The 19,256-nt window shown below is 39.5% G+C and overlaps 1 protein-coding gene across 5 annotated transcripts in view; it reads right to left on the bottom strand.

Moving 5' to 3' along the window:
* The window catches only part of Stxbp4 (syntaxin binding protein 4), a 155,101-nt gene that overhangs the window by 36,356 nt on the left and 99,489 nt on the right, over positions 1–19,256 (bottom strand). The gene's annotated exons all lie outside the window — the stretch shown is intronic.

The following is a 19,256-nucleotide window of genomic DNA, read 5'->3' as shown; positions in this document are numbered from 1 at the left end:
GTAGACCTCTGAATGTCTAAGCTGTTCTGTCTGGACATCCTCCTTCTCTCTATTTCCATTCCCCAAGAATTCACCACGTTCATAACTTTAAAAATCACATGCATGTCAAGATTCAAATTTATTTCTCCAATCCAGTCATTTCTTCATCTAGAGTGGTAACAGCGACTCCGTGAGAACACCTCTGTTTGGATGCCTCTTACGCAACCTATGTTTCTTTTCTCCAGATTAAGCTTTAATATACATCTCAAATCACCCTCTCCATCTCCCCAGTGTCCCCTAGTGAGCCTCCTCTGCCTGAACAGGAGCCCTTTGCCTCTGCCTGAAAGGCTCATGCCCATCACTTGCCAAAGGTCAGCTCAGCATCTTACTCTGTAGCACCAGGCCTTGCTCACCCTCTCCATTCCTATCTCAGCACTGAGCTCACTATCCATAGTACCTTCTCGGTTTCAGAGGATAGCTCTTGGTTTCTTGTTTACTGTTTGCTCTCCCCATAAGTTCTATGAGGACAGGGATGAAATACCCATTCTCATGTACCGAGAATCTGGCAAACGCCTGCTATCGAGTAGGACATCAAAAGTGTCTGATAAATAGTATCTTATTTCCATTAAAAAATTCTTTATGTAGATAAAACATATTGTTGTTATTTTAATAAAAGAGGACTGAACGTTTAAATATTTCCCATGAAGAAATGTCTCTAGCAATATTCTTGGTTATATTTTGTTGACTAACTCATCGGCACTATAACAGAACCATGCACTTGGTTTTTATTAATAAAAGGACTGCTTAAAACCCTCACACAGACAGCTGCTCTATCTGCTGACGCATAGCTTTATTATTAATGGGGGTGCAGAGAGAGAACACACTGGTCTACAGGAAACACTACAGAGATCTGAAATCTAGGTCAGACAGCACTGCTCTAAGAGTGCAAACGCCCACTTAGCTGTTGTTGCTGCTTATCGCTAAGATAAGAAAATCATGTTTAAACAACAACGAAAAATGACTTGCTCTGCAATGATATCTGGTTAACTTACATGAGAATGATCTATTATCATAGCTATCTTTGGACCTTTTACAATTTTAACATGCTATCCAGCTCTGTAAGAAAGCTCACACTCAGTGTCTGAGGGGGACCAGTAGACAGAAAGCGAGATAGGAGTGACGCTTCTGTGAACAGTTTGATCTGAAACCCCCAGCAGAGTTTTAGACACCAATTAAGTTTCTCTAATGCTGGCTTGTCCCATGTCAAGTTAATAACTAAACAGAAGAGAACGGCCTGGGACATTCCATGCCTTCATGATTTTCTGCATGTGACGTCATGACACACGCATAACTGTGTGCTGTGACCCAGGCACTCCCAGCCTCAGAAACAACACTAACTGCAGCCCTGCCCTCTGACGGCTGCAGACCCACTGCAAATACCCAAGGCGCTGCTTTGAGTGCATTCATCGGGGTGTTGGGAAACAGTAACATTTCCTCTGAACATTTAAACAACTTTAGTAAATATATGTATGCTCATTGGGCTATTCTGGTCTTGAGACATAAGGGACTAAGGTTTAACAGCAGACACATAAATGATGCAACAAAGCATTATTTCCTTGAGTTTGTGTTTATGTCTATATTACAAAGACTACATTAAAAGACTATATATTATGTCTAGGTTACTAAGACTTAGACTGAACACCTAGCCAGTCTAAAGTCTTCTGCAGTTCAGAAAGACAAGAAGGAAAGTGAAGGTTTTTCTGTCATTTCCTACTACAGTTAAATCTAGCCCATGAATCATGTCTGATTAGTTAAATTTAGCTCAGACATAAATCTTGGTTGTAAATTTCAGAACTTGTCTGAGCTTTGGAGGACAGCAGCATCTCTGCATCCTAACATGCTACTGGTCCAGCTTAGCTTTCAGCCCTTGTTCTGGGTCCATTGCTGGGGAAACTCTTCTGAGGAATTATTATTTTAAATTAGGCCTGCTGAAGAGATTCATATGACATTAGTGATCCTATTTTGCAATGATTTATCATTACAGTTTATAAAAGACAAAAATTATGGTTTCTACTTCCAAAGATAAAAATAAAGGTATAGTTAAAAATTCAGAAAATGCATGAACAAAATCTGCGCTTCTATTTGGGAAGCAGCACATAATCAGCTCCTTTAAAAGAAAACTTCAAGATGATGAGAGGCAAGACGCCACACACACGTAATTTTTCTTAGTCAACACTAACCAGTGCGAGTGTGCAAAGCACTGGGAAAGTGATTACACAGGGAGCATCCAATCTTCATGTTCTTCAAACACACAGCAAGTCACACTTTATCTTGATACATTTTTCTTATCTTTGGATAACAAAAGAGCTATGTGGTTGTGAGGAGTGGAGGAAGGGGAAAATGTGGTTGGGACGTATTATTTGAGAGAAGAATATATTTTCAATAAAAACAATTATGTTGGTCTGTTGCATTTATATTTTTTGAAAGGGTCAATGTGTTTCCTAAGGAAGTCTTTGGGAGTTGATTTACTGCAAGATACTCAGAAAAACCTGCAATGGTGTATTTCCTTAAGTTACTGACAATTCACCACTCATCCAGGTAATGAATTGATAGCTTAAAAACCAAACAAAACTGTAGAGTTTACACATACACACCACAGAACCTTGGCACTGCCTTACCAACACAGACATTTTCTAGAAAGGCTAAGGTTAACAAAAGTCCTTATAGATACCTCCTATTTCTTATCCATTGTTTAAGAAAGTTTTTTTTCCCCTGAGTAACAAATAAAAGTTATAGACAGAGCACTTCAAATACTTCAAACCAAGGCTGATTGTGAACAATTTATAAAATAGCACTGACACTCCCCAAGAGCCCATTGTGTCTGAGGAGAACTTGGTTTTGTTTTAAATCATGAAGCTGAGAAAGGCAGTCCATCTTTAAAAGCCATGCTCTGCTTTTAATGTTATCTGACCAGTTGTTTTAACCAAAAGGCCAATGAGACCATTTCTCTTAATCTCCCTTTTACTTAAAGACATTGTGCTTAAAATAAATGTTAAGCCTTCTAAGAAACAACCAAAAGAAGAAAAACGTTCTCCCACGTAATCTTCATCAGTGAACATTTAGCAGTTAGCCTGGTCTCAGAACCGGTTTTATTACTCTGTCTGTACATAGCACACACACAGTGCAGTATGGATCCCTTAGGGACATATTACTGTTAACAGCCCATCCAGTCATTTGATTATCATTGTATGGCTAATGGCTTTTTAGGATAATAACTCTGATACAGACAATAAAATGTCTTAATTAGTTTATCATCCCTTATTCTCTGAGAAGAGACCCGGGCCATATCTGACTTTATGAGAGGGGACAGTGTGATGTTGCTCTGAAACTAGGTTCCTGGGATTTGGTTCCAGGAACCAAGGTGGCTCCCAATCTAGATTATATTTGCAAATAAGATTTGTTTATAATAATTTTAAATAAAGAAAAATGGCAAAGCCATAGGACACCATGGAAGTAAGAGATAATAAATAGCAAATGAGATGTTAAACCTTTCAAATAAATAAAATGGGAGGCACAAGAACAACAGGACAGTGACATTTGAAAAGGCGTGAAGATGGGATCAAATTTGTTCTTTTTTTTTAAGTATTGATTTTTGAGTACGGTGTGTGTGTGTGTGTGTGTGTGTGTCTGTCTGTCTGTCTGTGTGTCTCATGTGTGAGGGCATGCATTTGCCATAGCATATGTGTGGAGGTCAGAGGGCAACCTTGGGTGTTTGGTCAGTTCCATCCTCCTTGTCTTAGGCAGGATTTTCGCTGCTTCACTTTCTACACCAGGCTCAGTTCTTGCGAGTTTCCAGAGGATCCTTTGGTCTCTGCTCCCATCTCACTACGCATGCTCGGATTACAGAATGCACCATCCTGTCTAGATCTCACACGGCCTCCAGGGACCTCAACTCTGATTGTCAGAATCACTCAGCAAACACTTTTACTCCCTGGCTTCACAACTGTTTGCATGCTGGCTATTTTAACAGAAAGGCTCCACTATTTTATGACTGGGAAAACAGAGGCAGAGACAAATCAGGAAACTCATTGGAATCATGCAACTCCTAAGAGGCAGGGTTTGAATGTAGGCCCTTTGGGTCTTGAGTTTAGCCACTGTACTTTTAAAATCACACAGACAACAACAACAGCTACAAGAAGCCCAGTAAAAATGTTTTAAAAAATAGAAATCAGAGACTGAAGGTCACAAACCATGACTGATTCTTGGTGGCAGGCTATGGCCAAGATTTTCTAATGGTTCACTCTATTCTGTAATCTTTCAACAAAAAGTCTAACACCATTCATATGTCAGCAGAAGACAAAATAAAAATGTTGCTGGCCTAAGCTTTTCCTTCTGTCTTAGCAAGTCTCTGTTTAGAAGAGGCCGGGGTCGCAAGGGCCAGCAGCTCGCAGAGCACAGCTCCCAGGGGCCACAGGAATCCGGACACAGGCAGGGATTTGGTCAAATGAAGTAGCTTTCAACCTATGGTACAGAATCACAGTATAGATTCTGTTGAGTCTTCTAAAACTTTCTCTTTCATTTTTATTGTGTATATTTATGACATATGACATATTTTGACATGTACATGCATAGTGAAGTGATGAATTTGTCCCTTTTTACTGTATGTGTGTGAAGCACTTGGAATGCAAATTTGCAATATGCAATTTCTATATCTTTTTTCTTAGTTCTGTAACTTTTAAACTATAGATACACAGCGGGTCTTTACAAATGATTTTCTAGCAGATACGGAAATACTTTATGAATCACAGAAGATTAAGCTGACATTCAAAACAGCATTGGAGTGAGACGTATTTCTGCCCTTAGCAACCAGGAGGAGTTTGTCTCTGATAGGTCAAAACGCTTATGCTTGCTGTCAGACCTTTCTCATGTGTCTTTTGAACAACAGCACTTGGCACTGATAATCATTCCTTAGAAATTCTCTCCTCTCTAGTATCCCCATTCCCCAATAATCAGATCTTCATTTAACTCTGTCAGCTTGAATGCTCCCCATCTGGTCTCTCTACCTCTTTGAATTGTCTCAGAGGACTTCTTCTGTTTTCTCTCTGCAATGTCAGGGCTTCAGCATTCAGCAGGACACAGACACGGACATACGCCCCTCTCTCTTATCAAGAGCTCCACATCTTGGCCTTGCTCCCAAACCCTCCCAAACCTTCACTAGACACCTACCATCGCCTCAGTGTTTCTACTATTGGCGTTTGTGTTCCTTCTTCCTGAATATGTCTTTTCTGCTGACATCCTTGATTGTTACACAATATTTTGCAATCTCCAAGAATTCAGCTGAAAAATCCAGTTTCTCTTTCAGTTGTTAATTCGCTCTGACACAACCACTTCTGTGAAGTTACTGATCTATTTATTCAATAATCCTACTGAATGATGGCCAGCGTACAGTCTGGGGCTGCAGTGAGGATGAAGCAGTTCTAACAGGAAGACAAAGCAAGGGAGCAGATCACGAGTGACGGCAGTGATGACGGTGGAGATCAGGAGGTGACATCGAACCGGAGAACTCAATGATATGAAGGAGTGAGCTTTGTGTAGCAAGGGAATTTCATTCTGGGAAGGTGGGATAGCCAATGCCATAAATCTGGTGTAGGAGCAGGCTTGACATGTCTGAAGGACTCAGAAAGATGAACATGGCTAGGAGGCAGAATCAGAGTGACCAAGATATCAAATAGTTGTTACAGCCCCAAATGAAGTTCCTAATAAAGCCTTTCAGTACCCTAGTGTTGAGCAGACAGAATTTCCTGAATCAGAAACACAGCTCCAATTATACTTGCTCCTTTCTCAAAAACACCAATAGCTCCTCATTGTCTATTAAACAAAATCCTTCAAAACACTCTGCCAGGCGTTTACATAGTCCCCACCAACTCTTAACTTATTTTCAATTACTTCTTTTCATACTTCTTGTGCCAAAGACTAATGCTTGAAAAACCATAGTCTGTGGACCAAATCTGGTCTATTACCTGATTTTATAAATAAAGTTTTATTAGAACACACTTCAATCACTTCTTATTAACAATGACTGTTTTCCTGCCACAATGGGAGAGTTGAATGGTTGCAACACAGACACACAATTTTTTTTAGAACAAAAACCCCTAAGAAATATTTTGCTGAGCCATGTTGAAAGCTAAATAATTTTTTAAAAATTTCTTACTTATTTCTCATCTTAGATATTTTAGCTTGTTACTTTGTTATTCATTGACAAAGCAATTCCCGTGTTCTTCCGACCACCTACATGAGCCAACATTGATCCATTCTTCAGGGACCATTTGCTCCTCATGACCCCTTCTTCTGTTCCTATGTAGGTAGAATAATGTCTCCCTGGAGCTGTTCCCACCCTAGTCTACAGAATCTAGGCTGCATGTGTTATATGTAAGGGAGAAGTCCGGCTGCTAGTGTCATCTCACCTTAAATTAGTGAGACAGTGTTTGCTCAACATAATGACAGAGAGCCTTAAAAGTGGGTCCTGGATGTAGAAGGTCCAGGACTGGAATGAATGATAGGAGAAAATGTGGACTGGTCAGCTGACTTTGAAGATGGAAAGGCCAGAGGTCAAGCAATGTGAGCAGCCTAGAGAATCAGTAAAGAAATGAAAAATTCTCAGGAGCCCCTAGAAGAGCATGAAGCTTTTCACTGAACCTCAATTTTAGGCCAGAGAGACCCATTTTGAACTTCTGGCTTTCCGAACTATACGATAATATATCTACATTGCTTTAAGTCACCAAGTTTGTGGCAACTTGTTGCAGCATCTATAGGAGACAAGTATGTTTTCCCTCCTTCCAAATCCATGAACATCTGAAACTCTTCTGTGGCCCTTCTATGCTACAGTTGTATCATATTCACACACATTTTGAGTCTGTCTATAAATGGCTAGCTCCATAAGGGAGAAGCATATAGCTCATTTTACCTCTGTGTCCATTATAATGACAACCACAGTGCCTTGTCCAGAGCAGGAGATCAAGAAATCATAACTAACGAATGTTCAGTGTGTTGGAAAATTTGAAATGCATAATGAAGCATATAGACTAAGGTCAAACAATCAGAATATCCACACAGCATGAATGATTCAGAGGAAATAACTCCTTCTGAAAATACCTTAAAAATTCGGAAAGTTAAAAAGGCAATAGTCTTAGCTACACATGGCTATCAGGTTACCTGTCATCTCTCTTTCGAAAATGAATGTTTGGGATAAACACATCCCAATGAAGAATGACATTATGAATTAAAATGTATTTCTGCTAGTTTAGCCAAAACAATGCAATGATTCTGACAGACAGCAAAAGCAACAGCACCATTCTTGCCAATTTTCTACTTACAGGTCATGTGAATGAAGCCAAATTTTTGGGTATATTTTTGTTATCAGTAATGTTCAACAAAGCAATTAGGAATAATTAAATAAAGTACTTGCTAAGCGAGGTATAATGCTCAGGCATTCACTATGGCAAATATGAATGAATAATTCTAAAATTTGGTTTCCAAAAGGGGTCTTCACAGGGGGCTCTGAGAATGAAAATGAATAAAAGATAAAGCCATTTCAATTATTGCCAGATTATAAAAGGTTTGTGCCTTCGTGTGCTGAGGAGATATAGAATAGATACAGAACAAATGAGTCCATCCTGCTGGTACCATTTGGAACCTGACAAGCTTTTAACATCTACTAACTCTGAAGCAAAAGTTCATATAAAACTAAACATTGTTCTGTGGACCAAAAGGAAAAACAGAACTGTGAAATGAACCACTTTCATATATTAGAGATTTAAAATTCTTTTCATTTGCAAAAAGTCAAGCAATCGCTTCTGTATTTTCACAGTTGATCCACTGTTTTTTCTTATATATAGTTGTTCTCTCCCCAGGTTATAAGAAGGAGATGTGTCCTTGTAGGGAAAGGTGACTTTTCCCCACTTTTACTCGTTATGGGTGAAATAACTTAAGGAGTTCACTCATCAATCACTGCGCATCAACTATGTGTCAAGTGCCATGACAGGTACTGGAGGGTTGAGCTGACTGAGAAACAGCACGTGGTGAGGCGGGAAGTGTGCCTCTGGAGAAGATTCATGACAGCATTTCTCATACAGCAGCAGCTGTCTGCTTCTGGAGGCTGCAGTCTTAATCAAACCTGGAGAGGGGCAACCTTCTCATTCCCCCACAATCCCCTTGATTAGATGGAGAGGTCCAGGGGAATAGAAAGGATGTTTGTAACCTAGAAGTCTGAAATTTGACTCAAAGCTTCAAGAATATAATTTTGTCTCTTATCCCAATAGAAGAGAACTTTGGATTTCCCAAGAAAAGTCAGTATTTGCTTAGAAAGGTCATTTCCTCACTGGAGAGTTAGAAGGAAGTGATAGTGTCTTATGCTATTAATTTTCTTTTGTAGTATAATCAATTACTACACTCTGCAGCTACTGAAAACAATATGTATATATGTTCTTCCATATTCTGCAGTGAAGGGGACTGGCAGTGGCTCAGGCAGTCCTCTCTGTAAGATCTCACGAGGCTCCTATTTGTGAAGCATGTATGAGGTCTTATCTGTGCCTTGTCTCAAGGAAGATCCAAGGCTTCCACCAGACAGTTTGCAGATCCTGGCTGTGTGAGTCTCCCTGCACAGCAGTTCAACCCTTTGAAGCATCCCAGGAGCAAGAAAGCCCAGCATAAAACAGGCATTAAAATCATGTGCAATGTATTCAGGTACACCTTGTCACCTGGAAGGGGCGCTACTGGTTACAAACAGACTACATGGACTGAACATGTTCCAGGGCAGGGATTACACCAGACCATCAACACAGGAAGCACAGGCCATGAGAGCCACCCAAAGAGTTTGCCTATCACATCATTTTAGACCGCTCCCCTGTTCTGTTTCACATCAGAACTCACGTCACATTACATCAGATAAGCTGATTTTTAATTATGTTCAATAGTACGCTAATAAGTAAATCCTGCTTTATTATTTTGGACGACACTGTTTTAATTCTTCAGGTGCTTCTCTGCTCATGTTTTGTTTAAACATGTTAAACTCATCAAAAGAACCGTATGAAGCTGATTTGTGTACTATTGCCTTTTCTTCTTTTGCCGAGACTGTAATTTTATACCATGGAGTTAACTTTTTAGAATTATTGCATTCACTCCTTTCTATTCTCTAAAAATTAAAACGAACTCATTTAATCCAAGTTTAAAAGCAAAACAAAACAAGATAAAAAAAAAAAACAAACCTTGCTTTCGTGGACTCTGTGATATATATTCAGGTCTGTCTATTATTAAATAATTGCCAGGCCAGCAGGTTAAGAGCACTGAAGACCTTCGTGATTATGGCAGCCTGGCAATCAGCAGTTAGCAAATGACCTGTTTCGAGATTTCTGTGCTGGATGGTTCACGCCTGCTCTTGCAGCTTCACCGTGGCTTAGATCTTCCCTCACCTCCAGGGCCACTCCAGTGTGTCGTCGTCACTCACATCCTCATCTCTGCTCAGGAACCTTCGTCTGAGGTCTTTCTTACCCTCATTCTATCAGACCAATTATTCTGAAATCCGGCATAACCTTCCATAGATATGCTGTAACCAGAAGTCCCAGCAAATGGTGCAGAGTATCCAGTTATGGCTGTGCAGATGCAGGAGAGGTGATTTTGTTCTTCCACCAAGTTTTATTTGAAAAAGTGAAATGTTAGTCTCAAGGTTTTGTTTGTTTGTTATGTTCCATCCACTTCTTAGAGGAGCAACTGGATGATGATAGATTATGTATATTTGTATTAACAGAGAAACTTCACTGATTCCAAAGGCTTTTAGGTCTCATCAGGGAAAAGAAACTGAACCGTTTAATCATATTAAGCAATTATAAAAGCTGTTACAGTTGCCAACCTGCTTAGGTGAACTGTTAACTGTTCTCGTATGAATTCTGGAGACCATCTAGTATTACTTCAACAGAACACCTTCAGTTTGAAAGGAGACATTGTCAGGCCTGCCTGGTGGGAAACCATTTCTGTCTGACATCATTTACAGCCTCTCTAGCTACAAGATGGAAGTAGGAATTACACTCTCGGCATTCTGTGATTAAAATTAGCTTTGTGAAAATAACCGCTGCTTCATCTCCCGGAAGAGCCATTGTTCCCTGTCTGCTGCCACCAACATGGATCCTCTAATGCAGCCTGCGACCTCAGGAGCAGGCTCCGCATTTGCTCTCCCTTTCTTTTTGAACTCAGTTCACGTTAAAGTTTGTTAGTCATGTTCCTACTAGGATCTGTAGGGTTTTTTTTTTTACTCGATTAAATCCTAGACTTTGCACATCCTGCAATCCCCTTGACAACCTTATTTCTGCCCTGAGAGAGAAATGAAATCTCTCTTGTCTAGCCATATCTTCATAACTTGAGGCTACCGATAGTATGCAGGATTAAAGTATAGATCTGAGATAAGTTCCTGGAAATGATCTTCTATGAAAACCCATCATCTGTGGTAGCTTTGGGATTGACTCACAGTGGAAATTGGTTTGCATATATTAAATACAAGAAACATGATGGTTTCTTGTTTTGTATGACTCAAAGGGCTGTATATATTTACTTTCTATGCAGCAACAGAAAAAAGTAATGAATAGCTTAACATCCAATTTCTCAGGATTTTTTTTTTCTATTGAAAAAGGCACAAATTTGTCAATTGATTGATAACACAGATGGGTCAATAGGGAGGAATGTAGTTGTCTGTTTATTGCTACTGGACACATGAATACCAAACTGAAACATTATAGAGAATCTCAGGTTCTAACATCTAATACATGATGGAGAAGCGTAAGTATCTCTTTAAAACAGTCTTTGCTATTCACCATGACCATCATCCCACCCTCATCACTATAACCAACTAGTCTTATTTCCTTCATTCTTGCTGCTCTTATACTTCAGTAAGAATTGTCTACAAGACTTTTGCAAATGTAGGTCATATTATTTTATCACTGCTTAAAACCATCGATGGCTTCCTGTGACTCTTAAAATAAAAGACGAATATCTTCGCATGCCATTTAAAGCCCTACATGAGCTGGCGGTTGCCCACACCTACAGCCTTATCTCACAGTGCTCATCTGTTTGCTCATATCTGCTGGGTCCACAGCTCAGTTTCTACTGTCCCTCGCACACTGCACGGTCGCTCCTGGCACAGAGCTACTGTACTGGGCTGGAGAAACTCTTCTCATTGGTTTTTTACTAGCTGTGGTGGAACTCCAGTCCTATCTCCTCAGAAGAACGTTGTCGACCATTATTAAGTCGCATCTTCATGTACTTGCTGTTCCGGGCTGGTTTAGGGATGTTTACAACACTTGCCCCCTTCTGGAACTAGTATATTTGCTTGTTTGACCATTTGTGTAACATCTTTACCAGGTACATTTATCCAAGTTGTTGGACAGCAAGGAAAGATGAATAATAAATACTTCAGGCATTCTGTGTTTTATATTGCTATTTTAGTGTCTAGGTTTGAGTCTGTCCCATTGTAGATACTCAATAGTTTGAAAAAATGAAATGAATCGAAATGATTGCCTTTTCTTAAGGGATTTATGTTTCTCTTTGCTTCTCTTCTTTTTGCTGGGAATAAAATTTAATCCAGGATGAAATTATTTTTCTTGACACTAACCAGAATTAAGTTGTCCAAGATTGAATTCAATGCATTTTCTTAGTAGAACCATATGGCACTTACCTTTCATTGGTAATAATACAAGGGAATCTATATTTACCATATCAACAGCCTTAAATACCCAACTCTGAAAAATGAAGTTACCAGAGAAGAAACTGACTGCAAAAACGGCATTAACTTTTCTCTCTGCTGACAAAGTCACACAGTAAAACATTGCCTAGCAGACCAGTTCCCAAAGAAGCAGGTGAATAACTCATGTGACAACTCTGGGGCAGGCAAATCGCACAGTGCCAATTCTGCACAGTATGGCTGACTTTCACCACAGAAACAAGGTTTTCTCTGACAAATTCAGGCTAATCATTAAAATATACTATGATGGAAGCATGAGGCACAGGGTGGTGGGAATGAGAAGACACGAAGAATGAACTTTGGACCTCAGAGAAGGGAGGAGTCTCAACAAAAAATCCCGAAGGCATTTCAGATGTCACACCACTGCCTCTCCCCACTTCACACCACTGCTTCTCCCCACTTCACATCACCATCTCTTCCCCACGTCACACTACTGTCTCTCTCCACTTCACACCACTGTCTCTCTCCACTTCATGAGATGTTTAAGATGTCACACCACTACCTCTCCCCACTTCAAACCACTGTCTCTCCCCACTTCACACCACTGTCTTTCCCCACTTCATGAGATGCTTTCTCCTCAGCTTAAGCAGCTTCCATGTTGCTTCTATACTAAATGTGTTACATACTTTTAAAAAATTGAGTTATTTTCTTAGAATTGGTTTTTGATCTTGGAAAGGATGCCCTGAGACTTGACAAAGGTGTCAGTTGCTGTCTCAGAGCATTAAGAGAAGACATACTAAATTGAGATCCGACTTTTAAGAGTTAAAATCCTGGGCTCAACAGTTAACAGTTCTACTGCTCTAGCAGAGGACTGGGTTCAGTTCCCAGCACCATCATGGAAACTCAAAAACACCTGTGACTCCCGTTCCAGGTGCTCTAATGCCCTCTTCTGGACTCAGTGGGTACTACAGGGGCAGGTGACACACAGACATACAACCAAAACACTTACATACTTGTAACACAAGTGAGTTAAAAAATAGAGTTAAACTATTGCTAATTAATGATACAGCAGAATTGATGGAGGATGCTTGCATAGACAATGATATATCAGAGGGTCGGTGCTTCTGGGAAGATGCCTGAGTAAACCTTAATTAGTCAACCAATTTCTAACAGTTGAACCTTCACTTTTTAAAATAAGAAATGTTGTAATCAAAATCAAAATATTTACACATATATCTTTTATTACTCACTTTGTAAAAATACCAATAGTTGAGATTAGTGAGTTAAAATATGTGATACTTTAAAACATTTTTTAACATTAAAAAACTTTTCAAAGGCTCTTTAAAAAGATCTTGTGTGCGTGCGTGTGTGTGTGTGTGTGTGTGTGTGTGTGTGTGTACTAAAGAATGTTGTGTCAAATTACATTCCCACCTGTAGTTGATGGGAATGTTTACTTTCAACTTTAATTAGTGGTAAGCCCAGATGGCTCCTAAGTTGTTGTGTTTTTTTTTTTTTTGAAATGTCTAATATATGAGTAATTTAAGAGAAAAAAAGTGTATTCCTTACAAAACGATCCATGCCCTGCGCTTCCTTTTCTGGCATCATTTAGGTCCTTGTGGGTGTAGAAAATTTAGTCACAACTGAATCTCAGTTCTGTGAAACACCAAGCTTAAGACACCGGCTATGATATATTCTTCTTGTTTCTTGTGTAGACACAGCTCTCTTTCAATCTTTTAAAGTGTACACTCAATTGTAAATGCCAATTTAAACATGCAGGCAGAACTGGAAGGTTTTAGCATAACTACAATCTTAATTCTAAGTCTTGACCTCTATATTTTCTTGTTTTAATGCAGTGGCCTTTACATAACCATGAATTCATACCTGTTTCTAAGAGCTTGAATGAGATAAGTATGTAAGTATGTTACATATTTCTACTTCTGGCTTTTGACTATTGAAAGGATGTTTTTACAACCCATTTTTTTTCATTTCTTTGAGAATCTTAAAGGCAGGAAGTTTTAAAGCTATTTTAAGTCAGAACTGGGTGTTTTTGCTTTTGATTCATGATAATTCTGTCAATCTATATGTCAATCAAAGATGAAGCAGCAGCTAATTCACATGGTGATTACACAGTGATATTGGCCATGCAGATATGATGGAGATTGGGAGAGCATCTCTAGTCTTCCACTGAAGATGTCTGTGTTCCCTCCACACTGTCTTACTAAATACAGTAGAACAGACCAAAGGTTGTCATGGTTACCAATAGACAGCAGAGAGATAAGGTGCTGATGAAAACACGTCCCCACAGTTCCCCATGGTGATCACACTTTAACTAAAAGCAATATTGTTAAAAGCTTTATATTCGGAAGAGCTCCCACCAACCTCCTTTCCAAATGGATCCACGCTGAATGCCGCTTCAGACAACAACCAAATACTTACTGGACAGAAAGGGAATTTCAACTACTTGCTGTATATAATTACCATGTAACCCAGCAGTCACCTTAGCAGTAGCATTAGCCAAACATGGGCCATCTTTAGCTTCAGCTCCATGGAGCACTTTCCATGTACCCCATTGCATCCTCTGGTTTTGATATGAGGCAGCAGAGCTGAGGTCTAAGCCATTTGTCCACAGAGAGGAAGAATAGCTACTGTGCTCCCTGGAGCACCTCTAAGGAATCTCAGAGACTCTGCAGAGCTCCAGTCCATGTGGACTCATATACGTCTTGACATCTGTCTCCACAGGAACTCTGGCGAGCATGGGATGGCCATGCTTACAGTGTAGACAGAATACGTGCTTCCTAAAATTCTACATATGGAGATCCTAGCTTAGGTTTCAGGAATAGTCTAAAAATGGATGCAAAATGCAATTATTCGACATTTTTGGAAGGGGGATTTCATCAAAGTTCAGAAAAATAGGGAATCCAGAATGGGTTCAGGGTTATCTTTTGTGGGATATTTGCACACTGTGTGAAAATGTATGGCTATGACTGGTGTAATAAAAGTTGAATGGTAAATAGCTAGGCAGGAGGTATAGGTGGGATTTTGGGAGAGAGAAGGGATAAAGAGGAGGAAGCTAGGAGCAAAGACACAGAGAGGAAACAGGAGGTGCAAGATGGAAGATAGGTAACATCACATGATAGAATATAGATTAATATAAATGGGCTAATTTAAATTATAAGAGCTAGTTAAGAATAAGCCTAAGCTATAGACCTAGCTTTCATAATTAATAAGAAGTCTCCATGGTATTATCTGGGAACTGGCTGGAGGGATAGAGAAAGACTTGTTTTAGTCCTCTGAGCTTGTTTTTAAGCTGTTAGGTACAGGAGAGCTTATCCTACACATTTTTGAGAAAAAATTAGCATAACATCCTGGAGTGTATTCATATTAAAAGAAAGTGGAGGCAATTGCCCAAGTGAATATTTCACATTGTAGCTTGAAATACACAGATAAGTAAAGCAAAAGAAATGAGGTTGGGGGTTTTGGCTGACTGAGCTACCTCACTCTAGTAATTCTCTGTTTCCTATTATATACATGAAAAAAAAATCACTGCTTACAGAAAAAGAAAGACTCATTAAACCTAAAGAGCTATGCCTATAAAGTTGAAAAACACTGACAAAACATGCCAACATTAACAGCTATACTTTAAAAAAGCAGTCAGTGTAGTAACTGTTTTCTGGTTTGAAACATCAAAGCACGTACAATCCCACACAGCATAAAATGTGCGTGCGTCAGTTTTCTGCTCTCTTCCAAAGAAGTTCTGCTGAATTTCAAATATTTTCTTTGAATAATCATGTTTGACAGAGATAATGGTTAATGTTAGTGAGGTAATTAAAATTAATGGCAGCAACGTCCACTGGGCTATGTCCATGCAGGTGTTTCCCTCCACTGTTCCCACCTAATCATAAAAATGTTTAATACACAGAATTCTGAGCTACACATATTTATCAGAAGTGACTAGGGCTAGCCCTCCCTAAAATGCACAGAGAAATCCTCCATATAATGAATTATTATGTTTTCATGACAGATAGCTCTATTTTTAAAATGCATTAGATTACATAAAAATTTAAACACACATTCATCTTATAAAATGAACAGACAGTATTTTAGAGGGATGGCTTCCAATCTTCAATAATGGATCTGTTAGGTCAAAAGTTACCAAAGGGTCTGTGAATGTTAGTTCAAGTCAAGCAATGCTACTTGCTAGGCAGAATTATACCCACAACTAAATGTTTTGACAATTAGTAGGAAATTATCTCTTCCCCCCAGTTAATTATTTGCATCCTTGCCTACCTATTTATCTGTCTATCTGTCCATCCTACCATCAATCATCCACCCATCCAGTCAGTCTTTCATCCATCCACCTTGATGTATTTGATTCTTGGCTTAGAGAAGGTTAGGAGAAGGGGTAGGAGGGACAGTGGAACGCTGGAGCAACACGGATAGCAGGGAAGGGACAGAAACAAAGGCCACGTGCTGTTCTAAGTGCCACATATTAACTAACACAAAGATGATGGTATGTAGACATCATGACTAACGTAATTATATCTGATATACTCTAATGTTGAAAATGATATTCTTCAAAGGTGACCACGAAGCTAACATCTGTCTACCCAACCTTTGGAATCATCTGCACACATGCAGAGAACAAGGCAGAGGTCAACAGCGTGCAGCCTCTGAGGCTCAGCCCCAGAAGGAGGCACAGTTTCCCTCTTGCTCATTTGACCATCTGTGTGGGAGCTTTGTGCACCATGTATATTTAACTACCAAGGCCCCCGTGCTGGAGAGGGTATAAAAAACAGGTATTCGAGTTGGCATTTAGATGTCCAGCCAACTAGAAACATCAAATGTCTGAAATGTTAGGAGTTAATCGACTATAACCACGTCTGAATTCCCTACCAAGAACTGTCCAGCTGAACTTAGCTACTCCACAGGACTAAACGGCAGAATACTAAAATGTTTTGGTCATCAAATTTTGGGGTAAGTTATTATGAAGCAACGATTAATAGGATAGTTGATGATAACATCAGCACTCTGTATAAAGTTCCATTTCATCATTCTTTCTTTATGGTACCTTTTGTGTTTGTATACTTAGAGCTGTGACGTGTGAGTTAAAATGCAATCACGCTGCTTGCTAATATAGTGTTAGAGCAGCTCCTCTACAGCAGAGGTTCTCAACCTGGTGGTCTCAGTGCCTTTGAAAGTTGGGTATCAAATATCCTGCATGTCAGGTATTTACATTACAATTCATAACAGTAACAGAGTTACAGTCATGAAGTAACAATGAAATAATTTTATGGTCCGGGGTCAACACAACATGAGGAACTTTGTTACAAGGGTCACAGCGTTAAGGAGGCTGAGAACCACTGCAGTAATCAGCTATCTGGAACCCTTAACTAACCAGAACCTCCAGTCTGAGGTGCAGGAGCAGCACACCCTCTGAAATGAGCCACAGCTGCTCAGAAATTCTGGCTTTACTGCTAATTGATGGTGTGACCATAAGCCAGTGGGCTAGCCTGTTCTTCACACTGGAAAGGAGAAGAGTGTAGCAGTGTGTTTCACAGGGCAGGGACGAAGACGGAGTGAAGTGATATGTATATCAGGGTTTGAAATGCTCATCCCGATATGTAATGTTGAAAGAATTACTTCGGTACTTAATATCATCTTAAATGGGCATTGCTATTAGTAAATATTTACTGCATAATACAGAACCTCTAAACTTAAGAAAATTAAAAGCAAAATTTACATTAGGATATCTAGTATGAATAGTGGTTTTTAAAATCTTTATAATATTCATATAATAGAAAAGGTTATTTAATATTTTTTTCAGGAATAAACAAAATCCTCTTCAGATTTTGTTTCTTTAATAGCAAATCATTCTTATATAATGGATATGATATCTTTAAGTATAATAATTCATTTTATTTAAAAATGTAATTGTGTCCTGAATATTATATTATCTTCATTTACCTGGTGACCATTATTTTCTCTTTGTATAAAATTTCTCTATTACAGCTCTGTGCTCCTATGGACTGTCACTAGGTGACTGTGCACTGCTGAGGATTAGGGTATCAGCTGAAGCATGATGCCACCAGAGCATCTATGGGGAAGCAGAAGGCATTGCTCAGGAGCAGTGTTGGGGCACATTTTGGTATTGAGAGGAAGGATGTCCCACCCCATCCCAGTCTAACATAAAGTAATTATTCTGTCTCATATGATGTTCAAATGTCCAATAAGAAATTTACGTTGCTTAAAAATTTTAAGCAACTTGATCCTGGAGTATGATTTTGTTTTCAGGTAAACACAAAACATTTGCATAGTTTAAATACATTCTTGCTTTTCCAGGCTTGGAAGCACTGAGTCAATTACTAAAGCATTGCATTTTCCCTTGTTCAGAATTTTGCCAGGAGCCGTTCACCATTTCAGACAACCGTGTTACAGATGGCAGTGACCTTGTGCTACTTGAGTTGAGAACCAAGGGTGGCTGTGTTAATCTACCTTCATGGCTCTCACTTCTGCAGGGACTCTGTGTGTAGATAACAGCATTATAAGTTCACATCGTCTAGTGCTGTTGGAGAAGACTTCCGCTATTGAGATCATTCTGCTATGAATCACATTCCTCCTATTTTTTTCTATTTTATAGTACTGACATGCTATTATTGATTTTTATAAATGTTAGAGTTAGAAGAATCACCTATAATTTTCATTGCAGGAAAATAAATGGTATGTTGAAAACTGTTATTAAAAGCTGACATTCTCATGAAGAGACAGAGTGCCTGGGGACACGGTGAGGGGAAGGAAGAAGTCCAGTCATTCAGGTGTTCCCCCAGGACTCTGTGCTGGGCATGGGGAGTTACTTAGAAAGTTACTTAGAAACGGGTCTGCTTCTCTTGAAACCACAGTGTTGACTCGAAAGAGCCCTAGTGCTGACCACACGGTTCCCACACAGTGGCTTCTCTTGGTCCTCACGAGGCAGCAGCTCTGAAGAGTGGGGAACCACAGCCTTTTCATTATTTTCACTAATTACCCTGCTCACTGCCCCAGAGTCTGTTCTTGGTCAGCCCTGTTGGTGTTTTTTTTTTTTTTTTCTTCCCTCATGGTTTAACTTAGCTCACTATTTCAATAAGTTTTTTGTATTTTGTTTTTCTTTAGTTTGGTCTCGTGAGAAAGGTCCTCAATACTTAACCTAGGCTGTGTTAGCAATCATTATGTAACCCAGGCTAGCCTCCAAATCAAAGAAATCTTCTTGCCTCTGGCTCCCAAGAGCCAAGATTCATGTTGGAAGCCACCATGGCTGGCTACGTCTCAGCAGTGCTTTCTATTTATTTCAGCGTTGCTCAGCATCTTCTGCTGCAGGAGGCCTGCCTCGTGTCGGGTGCTCGTGGTACAGCCTCGCGCCATCAGGCCTCACTCTACTTCATTCAATAACATAACACCTGCTGCATATTTGTAAACTCTTCCTCAGCACTGAGCCATCATCCGTCAGCATTCTAGCACGATTTATTTTGATACTTATTTTCTAATGTCAAAGATGTTTCGGAAGAAAATAGAAGTAAAG

This window comes from Myodes glareolus, chromosome 9, assembly GCF_982192425.1.
Source record: "Myodes glareolus chromosome 9, mMyoGla1.1, whole genome shotgun sequence".
NCBI classification, from domain to species: domain Eukaryota; kingdom Metazoa; phylum Chordata; class Mammalia; order Rodentia; family Cricetidae; genus Myodes; species Myodes glareolus.
This window is presented reverse-complemented; position numbering and strand designations above follow the sequence as displayed.